We start from the raw sequence: 10,381 nt of genomic DNA, 5'->3' as shown, positions 1-10,381 counted from the left end.
CAAAACAGAGAATAATTCTGATGGCCTTTTCAGTGATCAGGTTAATTTTTATTGATAGATACAGGTAGTCCTCAATTTACAGTCATTCGTTCAGTGACCAGTTGAAGTTGCAGCAACACTGAAAAAAGTGTCATATGAACATTTTTCACACAGCTTTTGCGCCATTCCCCAGTCACGTGTTCCAAATTTGGATGCTTGCTGACTGGCATGTATTTATGACCATTGCAGTGTTATGTGGTAATGTTAATCCCTTTAGATCCTTCTGACAAGCAAAGTCAAGGGGGAAATCAGATTCTAACTTAATAACTGCTTAAGTGCAGTTATTAACTGTAGCAAGGAAGGTCATAAAATGGGACAAAACACACCCACCATCTTACATAACAACATAATTTTTGGGCTCAGTTGTCATAAATCAAGGTAAATACAGTTACAATAACTATTCTAAGCTAATATTGAAGCTCCTGGAGAAAATCTATATGTATTTTTGGAGAAAAGTTTGGTATTTGTGTGGTCACTAAGAGTTCATGCTGACTTGATGGCACATAATATATTAAAGCAATATTGATTTTATTCACCTATCTTTCATAATAAAATAAACTTTATATACAACCTATTTTTCTGATGGCAAATTTCTACTCCCTAGTGGATAAAAACTCAGATTTCTGAAATTTAAATCCTCTTTTAGAGCTGCTTAGTACATAATTAGACCATGTAATCCAATAGCCTTGAAACATTTCCTTTAAATTCCATAAGATAAGGACATGGAATCACCACAAATAAAATTATTTAGGGAAAAACTAACAGAAAAAAAGATTTACTGACTATTTTGTTAGATTAACATCAAATTGAGATGATAGTTTAAAGAGTACATTTCATAGAATATATTTATAAACAGAGTCATTCTTTAAAAAAAAAAAGACCCGGGGAACAGAATCAAAAGAAAAATAAATATAACTATTAAATATGCAGAAGTAACTATTATAGTATCAAACATATAATATGTTAGTTAGACTACATATTTGGAAACTGCAGTTTCTTGAAAATATATAGATATGAATAATCTCATTGTTGATTCTTCTTCTTTCATATATACATATCCTGCTCTTCAGTATAATATATTCTTAGAATCGCCTACTATTTTGAGGGAATCTAAATATGCTCTTTGTTTCTTATCCAGTGTTAGCACTCATAAATTACATATCCCATATTAAAAATAGTTTGTGACAGTGATGAAAATATCCATGTGATTCAAAATTCAGTGATTCATTTATCACTGCAACTTGGGGAGATGCAAACAAGCGTCCAGAAGAGGTGTAGCAATTAAATGTAACATTTAATTGCTACAAGAACTGTACCTTTCCCAAAGTTTCATTGCATTGTTTCTTTATCCATTTCTGCTTCTTTTGTTGTTTGGATTTTTCGGGGAGTTGTGTATATTAAGATTACACAAAAGTGAGGCAGGACAGCAAAAATTTTAGTAACCCTTGGTTTAAATATATTTAATTGATTTTAATTTTAATTCTATACAGTGGCAATTTTTGGCCCATGCTGTCATGGTTTCCTTTACTTGCTCTTCTTCCATTCTAATACTCAATAAATAATTATAGAATTTTTAAATTAGCGTCTCCTCCGGTCCTATTAAAATTTGACCCTGTTCTGTTGGTTCTTTATAAAAACCATATATTTTAGTGTCTTCTGGAATCTAGAAAGTATTCAGCCTTTTCCATTTGCAATTGGATTACAGTTCCTTCCAATTCAGACCACTTGCATCCTAGACATATATTGTTTCAACTCCTACCCTCAAAATGACACTATAGAGCACTGCACACCAAGACAACTAGACACAAGAACATTTTTTCCTGAACGGCATCACTCTGCTTAACAAATAATCCCCTCAACACTATCAAACTATTCACTGCATTACTATTACTATTAGTCTTCTCATCATTCCTATCACCCATATCTTCCCACTTATGATTGCAGGACTATAATTTTGTTGCTTGTATCCTTATGATTTATATTGATATTGATTGTTTCCTGATTGCTTATTTGTACCTTATGACTATCATTAAGTGTTGTACCTTATGATTCTTGATGAATGTATCTTGTCTTATTATGTACACTGAGAGCATATGCACCAAAGACGAATTCCTGTGGGTCCAATCACACTTGGCCAATAAAGAATTCTATACTCTACTCTACGCTACACTACTCTACGCTACACTACTCTACGCTACTCTATTCTATTCTATTCTTTGTTGGCCTCTGTTAGTCTCTAACACTTGGCCAATAAAGAATTCTATACTCTACTCTACGCTACACTACTCTACGCTACACTACTCTACGCTACTCTATTCTATTCTTTGTTGGCCTCTGATAGTCTCTAATTCATTTCTTCCGCTTTTTTCTCCATTTGTTCTAACTTCTCTTCAATTGTTTTAATCTTTTCTTCATTTTTGGCTAGAATTTGCTGAAAATTCCCCAGTTTTTCATCCATGCTTTGCATTTTCCCCTTGATCTCTCCCATCTCAGTCCTCACCTCACTCATTTCAGTCTTCATTTCAATATAGTTCTTAGTTATGGTCTCTTGTAATGATTGGAACATTCTTTGCATATCTTTCTGAATTGTATTTTTTTTTTCCTGCTGAATTAAACTTTCTATTGACCTTTGGCTTGAAGGGCTTGACATTGTTGATGATGGATTGGATCCTGATGCAGTCCCCCCCCCCATAATTTAGATAGGTTTGAAATTGACATTTTGAACTATTTCAATATACCAATAACTTTGGACAAAGTACCCCACCACCATTCAAAATTCTCCCAAGTCTTCCACTCCCTCTTCATCCCATTTTTAATATTAACCAATAATTCTCTTTCCCCCTCCTTTTAATCCTCAACCACTTTCACTGTCTTTTAACTTTGATTTTAACTTTAGGCTCTACACAGATTGTATCTAAATTGTCCAGACAGTCTGTTCAATATTTTTCTTACTTCACTTAATTTTCTTATGGGAAATTATATTTGTAATCCAGAGGGTCCACAAAATCCCAATAGTTGCAAGTTACCCCTGTTCACCACTCAGAAAACCTGCCAGTATGTGGTTATGTATTAAATCTTGGTATATTTTATGATGAAGGATTATTTAAACAATTATAGTCAAATGAAAATGGAGGTATGATAATGGTAACATGTATAAATATCTGAGTTAAAATACTTGAGTTAATATGAATTATGTTTGTTGACTGGAAGAGATGCACGAAAGCCTTTTTGTAACCAACTGATACACTTTCTACAGTATGTAAAGAAGGATATGCTGTGTTTGTTTTGAAAATAAAAAATAAAAAAATTATATGAAAAAAGAAAATCTCCACTTAACTTCAAATTGAATCCAGATTTCATGCTGCCCAATGTATTTGTAATCCACAGAGAGTCAAATAGTCTCAAGCACAAATTTCTACATCTTCCCTGTTTCCTAGTGTCCAGTATAAACAGTTTGCAGGTGTTAATTCCACAAAACAGCACTCAATTAAGTTTATCAGTTCAGTCCAGTTCCAAGAAGCCCAAATAATTCGTATTTCATCAGACAGTACAGGAGTTCTTCTCCCTCTAATAATGATGAGTTCCACCAGTAGATGGCGGCCTTATTCTATTTCTCCACTTTCAACTGATTTCCACTTCAAACTTTCACTTCTGGAAACTTCGTTTTCCAGGACCATGATGTACACAATATATTAAAAAGTTTCTTAAATATGGTCCATAAAGCAGGCAAAATATCCACAAGCAACCAACCCTTAAAGGTCGATTTTTCACAAAGCGCTGCCTTCTCCTTCATTTGGATATGTCAACAGCTTGTGAAATTAGTTATTGCCATTCTTGAGGAGTGATTTAAAAAAACCACCTCCTTTCTTTTAGAATCTCATTTCCAAGAAAAAGTTAGTTTCTGGGGCAAATTCCTCAAACAGAACTTGAAAATTGAAAGTAGCTCAACCAGATCTCACATGCTGTTACCCACTTGTTTCCTTTATTGCTCTTTCATCAGAGTTGTCAAAGCCTCGGTCCGGCCGAACTTAATGGCCATCTCTTACCCCATCAGGATGAGGAAGTTTCCCAGATTGAACAGAGAGTTTGCGGATTCCCTGTGATCAATGGAAGTTCACCCTCTATCCCCGCCACCTCCAAAATGGCTTGGATCCAGCTGAATCCAATTAGACCTGGCAGATAGAATACGTCTTAGCATGGAGCTCCATGAAAGCTCACCATTTTCATCAAATATCAGCTCTGCCTCTCTCTTAATTTAGTTTTTGCAGGATGGATTCTAAAAATGCAGAATACCAAAGAGGATTCTAGGAAGAAAATTTATTAAGAAAATGGCCTTGAATGTACTCGCAGTGGCAATGGCCCATCCTCAATCTGTCAAGTGAATCCAAATGGCAAAGATGCAAGGACAGTCTCTTGAACCAAAGGGGTTTGAATCACCCAAAGGACCTGGTTTTGTTGGGCAAGTTTGATAGTCCTGCAATCAGAGGTGGGTTCTCCTGGTACGGGCCGGTATTGGCATATAGTTAGTGGAAATTGGCCATACCTTTCTGTACAATTGACGATGGCAGCCTGGCCATGCCCCCATACCAGTACAGTCTCCTGGCCTGTCCCCGCTCATTCTCCCCAAGTGCCCAGTTGCCGCTCTCTCTCTCTCTCTCTTACCCCGCCTGTCTGCAACATGCTTGTCCTGCCTGCCTACCCACCAGCTGCTCACTGAGTCGCTGGCTCACCGATCACTCTGCCTCTGAGAGCCCTATATATACCATGGTCATGATGCAGCCCACTACCTTTACTGGCCTGGCTCTCACATGACTTGTTGACTTCCTGATCCTCACTGAGTTTCCAAAACTCGCCTGCCTGCCCTGCTGCATTACTGCTGCCTCCTCACAGGTCTGCCTAAAGGTAACTAAGCCTACGGCTGTGACTTCACAAGGAGAGGACGGTAGGGGGATGGCAAGAATCACTGAGAGCACTGGCGGCCTTCACAGTCTACACGAGCCTGGGGTGTCAACTCTCTGTGTTGACATTCCATACAGAGCGACAGCAGAACCGGATCTCAGATTACAGTAGCTGGGTTGAAATGAATGAAGCTATTGGATAACGTGATATATGACAGGCTGAAGGGAGGACAGAAACACGGGCAAAGTTCAAAAGCAGATAAAGAAAGCAAAAAAGATGGCTGCAAATAAGAAATGCCTAATGAAGAATGCCTAATGAAGCTGTTAATAAATCACTGCTTTTTGTATTACAATATCGGGTCGCTTATTATGAAGCAGGCATCATTAGCGTACTTTACAGACAGCCATCTTTTGCTTTTAAATATTGGGGGTGCCGAGGGGGAACTCAGAAGACCATGGAAAAAGGCCAGCTATCCAAATAGAGCTGGAGAGCAGCCATCAGACATCAAAGCCAAGATGAGTGAAGCAAGAGATAAGTAATCAACCCCTAAAAACAGCTAAAGCTGAGCCCGCAACCCACCCTTATGCCCACAAAAAGGGAAAGGCCATAAGCGAGCTGGGAAGAGTGGAGGGGATGCTGGACTGGAATCAAGCCAGGCCCACAAAGCCCCAAATGGAGCCCCTGGGAAGTTCCATAGAGCAACAGAGGGAGGAATTTGACTGGGTCACCCTCCGTGAAGAAAGGCCATTATGCATGCCAAAAGAGAGGGGAGGAGCAGTGGATCCTCTTGAGGTGATGAGAAGCACATGGGAACACAGCCCCACTTCTCCACCCATTAGAAGGAAGATGAAGCCAGTGCCTCTTCCACATAGCAGGCAGGCTGCCTAGGACAGATTATCTCCACCCTCCTTCCAAACCAGAATTGAGGACTATCTTTAGACATATCAAATGCAAGCATACAGAGGCCGACAGGAGGAGGGAAGGGCACTGCTGATTGAACCACCCCAATTCAAAGGAAAGTTTGATGGGAACTCAGACCAGTTAGCCCTATTCTTTGACTCAGCTGAGGCCTACCTGGATTGCTATGGACCCCTCTACTCATCCCCCAGAGCCATAGTGAATACTATCGCAGAGGGACTAGAGGGAGAAGCAAGAGGAAGCCCCCCAACTGCAAGGCATAAACGACTTCCTACGACTGCTAGAGGCCAGATTTGAGGAGGTGGAGGAGGACCTGTATGCGGAAGATGAGCCCAGCGACCTAAAGCAAAGGGCCGCCCCATTAAAGAGCACATCCGCAAATTTAGGAGAGTCATTGGAAGGCTACCCCCTTTACCAGAGCGTCTGTTAGTGTATTTTTTCAGAACAAGTCTGGACCAGCAGATTGCCCAAGTAACTGCCTACCACAACATTCCAAACCGACTTTCTGAGTGGTTCCGACAAGTTATAACAGCCAACAGTGGGCTGCATGCCAACAACATGAGAAAGCAACCGGACACAAAAGAGAGAGGTTAACCTGACCTGAAACCACCCAGCTGACGGGAAATCATAGCACCACAGCGGGCCCTGAGACCAGCCCTCCCTCGAAGTCCGCTGAACTGCTACAGATGCAAGGGGATAGGCCATATGGCATCTGTGTGCATGACTCCAACCCTGATGCCGAGGCCAGAGCTACTACCCAGGGCACGAAAGGAATGGGGCCACAAATGGGCTACCCACGCATCCCAGAAGGCTTTCCAGGCTGCAGAGGTCCCTCTCCAACCAGATGAAGGGGGGAAAGCCAAGGCAACAACGACCAGTCATCAGAATCCTATGACAGTGACGACGAAGGTGAAAATGACCCAATGGTGAGAGTACCAATTCGCCCTTTCCTTTTCCCAATACACCTCACAGCCCCAAAGACAGGAAGCCAGGGGGATTTTCAAGCCCTAATAGACTCAGGCTGCAGTAGATGCTTGATCAACCTGACCACAGTCCTGAAACTGGGGATCAGAGCAAAAAGACTGGTCCACCCAATCCAATTTGAACAAGTTGACAGGTCCCTAATAGGGGGAGCCTATGCTACCCACCTGACCGAACCAGTGAGACTAGAGCTAGTGGATCACTGGGAAGTAATTCGATTCACAATAGCCCCCCAAATGACAGATGCAGTCATACTGGGACTCTCCTGGCTAGACAAGTGGGGACCAACCATCTGGTGGCAAGGGGGTACCTGCAGGCTTAGGATAGAAAAGGGGCTCCAACCCCTTTACTGCCAGCAAGCAGAAACACTACCCAAGCAGGGAACCCCCCAAAAGAGCATACCAGAACATCTGGGACAAAACCCCAGAGACCGAACAGATCCCAGGGGAATATCAGGACCTTGCAGAAGTATTCAGTGAGACAGAATGCAACATTCTGCCCCCCACCATGAGGCAGATTGTGCCATTGAAATCATCCCTGGGGCAAAACTGCCCAAACCCAAGCTGTACACCATGACACCCTGGGAAATGCAAGAAATGTGAAAAAACATAGACAAAAACCTAGCACGAGCTTTCATCGAGCCAGCCAAGCCACAGGTTGCAGCTCCAGTCCTCTTCAAAGAGAAAAAAGATGGAACTATGAGACTGTGTGTGGACTTTCGAGGGATAAATGCCCTGTGCGTACAGAACCTATACCCCTCCCCTCGTGAAAGATATGCTATCTCACTTGGCCAAGGGAAAAATCTTCACCAAATTAGACCTCAGAGAGGCATACTACCAAATACGGAATATGGAAGGAGATGAGTGGAAAACAGTGTTCAACTGCCCCCTAGGGAGCTTCCAATTCAAAGTGATGCCTTTCGGACTACAGGGAGCCCCAGCAGTGTTCATGCAGTTAATAAATGAGGTGCTGCATGAGCACCTCTACAAGGGGGTCCTCATCTACCTGGATCACATCCTCATCTACCCTGAGACCATGGACGACCACATACCCCTGGTCTGCCAAGTACTGGAAAAACGTCTGGCAGCCAACCTGTACATCAAACTATCAAAATGTGAATTCCACCGTGAGCGATTAGACTACCTAGGCTACCAAGTGTCAAATGAGGGAATAGAGATGGACCCAGCCAAAGTGCAAGCCATCCTAAGCTGGCAACCCCCTCGCACCCACAGACAGCTACAAAGCTTTCTAGGATTCGTGAACTTCTATAGGCAATTCATCACCTCTTTTGCGAAGATCGCCAAACCCCTGACAGACCTCCTAAAGACAGGGAGTCCAGGAACAAAACCTCATCCGGGACAACCTCTACAGTGGGACTTAAACTGCCAAAAGGCATTCGAGACACTAAAAAAAATGTTTGCAAAGGAACCATTGCTGAAGCATCCTGACCCCGAGCAACCCTTCGTGATCCAAGCAGATGCCAGTGACATGGCAGTGGGAGCGGTGCTACTCCAAAGAAACAACCAAGGAAACCTACAACCCTACGCCTACACCTCCCGCAAGCTCACAGACACAGAGAGACGATGGGCCGCATGGGAAAAGGAGGCTTTCGCAGTGAGATGGGCACTGCTAACCTGGAGACACCTGTTGGAAGGGGGCCAGAAACCGTTCAAAGTCTGGACTGACCATAAGAATCTGGAGGCTCTTAGGACCCCACGGAAACTATCACCCAAAGAAGTCCAATGGGCTCAATATTTCAACTGCTTCGACTTTGTACTAAAACACATTCCAGGGCAGAGGAACTTTCTAGCTGACGCCCTCTCCCACATGCCCCAGTACAAATGCAAACGGGAGCAGGTGGTGGAGGCCATCATTCACTCTTTCCAAATAGCTGCCCAAGTGACAACGCCGTGACTGTCACGACCGTGACTGTCATGACCAACCAGCAGGCGACCTAACCACGAGACTTAAAACTGAACTGCTAGCAGACCTTTGGTTCCAAAACAACCAACACATCTTGACAAAAAGAGATGACCTTGCATGGAAGGGGATGAAACTCTATGTCCCAGAATCCCTATGAACCCTAATTCTCCAGAGGAGCCACAATGCCAAACCAGCAGGCCACTTTGGATACCTAAAGACGTTACACTTAGCCCGGAGGCAGTTTTGGTGGCCCAAAATAAAGAAAGATGTGGACAGTTACGTGAAAAGTTGCACCATCTGTGCCACAATGAAGAGGCGACAGGGGGAAAAACCCCAGATTGCTGCAGCCAGTGGCAGAGCCAACAAGGCAGTGGGAGGAGATCGCAATGGACTTTATAGTAGAGTTGCCGAAAAGTGATTTGGACTGTAATAGACCTGTAATAGACCTGTTCGTCAAACAGGCGCACTGCATACCCTGCAGCGGACTACCCTCAGCTCACAAACTGGCCAAACTGTTCCTGAAGCAAATCTACCACCTGCATGGAGTACCTTGAAGAATTATCTCAGACAGAGGGGTACAGTTCACGGCTAAGTTCTGGAGGGAGTTCCTGTGGTCCATTGCATCATCCCAGGGCCTTAGCTCGGCTTTTCACTCAAGCACCAATGGGATGGCAGAGAGACTGAATGCTATGGTAGAGCAGTACATGAGGTGCTAAGTGAACTATCAGCAGTCCAATTGGGCAGACCTTCTGACCTTTGCTGAGGTTGCATACAATAATGCTGTTCACAGCAGCACAGGACTAACACCATTCAAAGTCGTGAGCGGCATGGACTTTGTCCCAATGCCTGAGTATCCAAGGGATCCCCCTTCCTCAGTCAGCTTGACTGACTGGATGTCAATGCTAAAAGCAGCCTGGCAGAATGTCAAAAAAAGCGCTAGCTAAAGCAGCACAAACCTATAAGAAACAGGCAGATAAACACCGAGCTCCGCAATGACCATTCCTGGTGGGAGAGAAGATTTACCTCTCCACAAAATATTTGAGGTTAAGACTCCCTAGCAAGAAACTGGGACCAAAGTTTGTGGGACCATTCCCCATAGTAAAGATCATCAACCCAGTCTCAGTGCAACTGAAACTGCCCGATGTCTAGGGAAGGTACACCCAGTATTCCAAAGTAGCCTCTTAAAACCCGTGGTTGGATCCACTCTGAGACCACTGCCCTAGGAGCCCACAGGCCCTGTGGTCATAGGGGGCCAAATGCATTATGAGGTGCAATTCATCCTTGATTCGAGGTGGCACAGAAGGCAACTCGAGTACTTAATTAAGTGGAAGGGCTATCCCTTGTCAGAGGCATCTTGGGTAAAGAGTAGAAATATCCAGGCTGATCGCCTTATAGAGAGATTCCATGAAAAAAATCCAAACAAGCCTGTGGGGAGGATGCAGCCTTGAATCCCATACTGGCACTCAAATTGTTTTTGCTTGCACAGATTGCCTTTGAAAAGTGAGGGGAGCCGGATGTCAACTCTCTGTGTTGACATTCCATGCAGAGTGGCGGCAGAGCCGGGTCTCAGATTACAGCTATTGGATAATGTGATTTATGACAGGCTGAAGGGAGGACAGAA

The sequence above is a fragment of the Natrix helvetica genome, assembly GCF_964273705.1.
Source record: "Natrix helvetica genome assembly, chromosome: 6".
NCBI lineage: Eukaryota > Metazoa > Chordata > Lepidosauria > Squamata > Natricidae > Natrix > Natrix helvetica.
This window is presented reverse-complemented; position numbering follows the sequence as displayed.